The sequence below is a fragment of the Echinops telfairi genome, unplaced genomic scaffold, assembly GCF_000313985.2.
Source record: "Echinops telfairi isolate 266 unplaced genomic scaffold, ASM31398v2 ScPeMD7_7469;HRSCAF=8507_1, whole genome shotgun sequence".
NCBI lineage: Eukaryota > Metazoa > Chordata > Mammalia > Afrosoricida > Tenrecidae > Echinops > Echinops telfairi.
Genome location: NW_022111373.1, coordinates 50,543,026 through 50,545,901, shown reverse-complemented (window position 1 = coordinate 50,545,901; position 2,876 = coordinate 50,543,026).

Below are 2,876 nucleotides of genomic sequence, written 5' to 3'. Positions count from 1 at the left end.
ATCAACATGTCTAAAGTACTACCTCTAAGGAGCATTCTGATTGTACTTCTTCCAAGACAGATTTGTTTGTTTGTTGGTGATCCCTGGTACTTTCAGTATTTTTCACTAGCCCAGTAGTTCAAATGCATAGTTCTTCTTTGGGTTCCCTTATTCAGTGCCCAACTTTCACATGCAGACGAGACTGTTGAAAATACCATGGGTTGGGTCAGGTGCATCTTACTCCTCAGAGTAATTAATATCCTTGATTTTCAACAACATATATTTGGGGATGAGGGCATATAATTTAATTTCTAAGACAAGAAATATTTCATTTCCTTTTGCCTGCCTCTGTACATATAGCAACAGTATTTTCCTTTGTTTTCTAGGAAATACAAATTTTATTTTCCCTTTATTGCCAACTATTGTTAGCAATCCACAGTTGTACAGTTGCTTCTGTGTATCCAGATAGTAGAATTAGTAGCATAGCAGCTCTGGTAAACAAATTATTCTTCAGTGACTCCTTTCAAAAGCAAGCCTTTCATTGTAAAAGGGAGAGAAATCTAATTACATGAGCAATATTTTCAAACCTAATGTTCTGTTATATAGCAATTTGACAGCACGGGTTTGCAATATTCCTTTCTCCATTCTATTTGCAAACTTTTATGATGTTATATAGCATTGAGGAGATTAGTGGAAGTGATGAACCACTCAATTCCTTCTCAAGAATAAAAGATACTTCACCTCAGTTCGTGGCGGGGTTGGGCCAGCAGGCAATTCTTATCAGTCCTCTTTGCTGATTGCACTTAAGAGAGCTACCTCCTCTAGAGCCAGGTCCCTTTAGTGCCCCATTGCCCCAGCCACATCTAATGACTGATGGAAGTATATGGAATTCAATCCTCTATCCTCATTGCTATCCACCTAGGGCAACGTTGAAGGGTCATCTCACTTCAGAACTCTTGGCAGGATTGCCAGAGGCTTAGTGTTCCAGGTCAGAATTCTCTCTTTGCTCAATCTCTTCCTTTTTATCAACAGGCGTTGATCTCAAGAGCACTCCTTAGTAAATGTACAATAAAGACCTATGATCACAGTCCTCCTTGGTCCAGAGACAAGAAGCAGGAAATATCATTCTATAGGACAAGGCCTAAAGGTGATCTAATATCAACAGGACAATGGGATCTCATTGTTTGACTCAGTTTCTTGTTTGGTAGCAGTGGTACCATGAATCAGACTGGACTTGATGGATGGCAACCAGCAGCAGCAGAAGTGAAGTGAAAAACCACTTCATTATCACGTCTCTTCTTTCGTTGTTCCTCGGCTCTTCATCTCCATTTCTGCTTCCATTCCCCACCTTTGTCCACCGTCAATACACGAACTCATGTAACCTAAAAGCACAGCAAAAGCCTGTGCCCTAAGCATACCCTTCCACCGGCTAACACAAGTTTTCCAGCACAGAAGCCCTTCTTTTGGATTATTCAATAGTCAGAATCATAAATTCCTACTAAGGTAAGTTACATCAATAGAAAAGAAAGCTCCGAAAGCGTTCAACTCTGCTTAGTTGCAAGTCCTTCCTTCCCTCCCTTCCTCCTCCTTTCATGTATTCCTTCTTTCCTTTCTTTTTGTCCCCTCAGGAAACAAACATTTGGGAAGAGAGCAAACTTGGTTGAGAGTAGACAGCAGAGGGGCCCTGGTATTTTCAGTGAAGCCGTCCAGGAAATAACAGGTTGATGAATGGATGGACTACTCTTGAACACGGACCCTAGACTTCAGATAAATTCAGGTGAGTGGATTTATCTCCTGAATTTTCCATAGGACTCCTTCTGTTCGAGGCTCACCATCCATCCAGTCTACTTAAGCCCTTCCTATAATCAGCAAAGTTCGTGGAACACTAAACTCCCTCTTACAGAAATGGTTGTTATTCCAGAGAGATTTCTGCCTGTCCCCTCTCCTCTCTGGTTTTTGCCTGCTTAAATGATTGTCGTGGTTGGGGTCTTAATCTTCTTTTCCTTTTGTGCAGACAGGACAAACTTTTCCCTACCCTAAGTGTACTTGATACCATCAATTAACGTTTCCTGAAGGAATAACCATAGTCCCTATTTCCAAGTTTCATTTTGTTGAGTACATCCCTGCCCATTTACTGGAAATAAGACAGATAGCAGAGCCGTTGCAAGGAAATACATTCATATCCTTCATCCCTATTAAGTATACTGCTGGCCTCTCCCTTCTTGAGGAAAGAGAAGTCAGAATCCCTTAAAAAGAGGAGGGTGAGGTGCAAGAATTCAGTTCTGCCACGTTCCATAAAGCACCAGAAAACTTTATATTCTGGTCTGTCTTCAACTGTCTAAAACACAACACAGCGCAGAGGGGTGACCCTCCGTTCCCAAAAGGACAGTGCCACCGCAGCGTAACAGTTTTCTCTGTCAGGTCTGATGAACCGGCGGCAACCACACACAAGCTGAGGATAGCCCTAGAACAGTGTTTCCCCGTTGAACTTGTTAAATTTCACTTCAGGCCTCAAACCAGGAAGTGCTGTCTAAAATGAGTCCAAGACAAAACCAATCCAGCCTCGGACACAAAACTAGCTAGCCTGGAAAAAAAAAGAAGAAGAAAAGAAATCTAAAAGAAAGGCTTTCAGAGTTTCGGTTTGCTTGCTCGCTGGTTTGGATTGCCGTCGACGAAATCATCTTGCCATGAAACAATGTAAAGCTTTACACACGCGCGCACACGCACATTGTGTGTGATGTTTTTGTTATCCACTTCCTTATCTAGACGATCCAAACTTGGGCAAAGATTCGAGTGGGTCGGCCCTTCTCTCAGCTAAAGCAGAGCCCGTGGCAGAGAAGTGTCAAGATTCTGGCGATTGGGTCCCGACTCGGGCGGGCCACGCCCGGCCCGCGGCC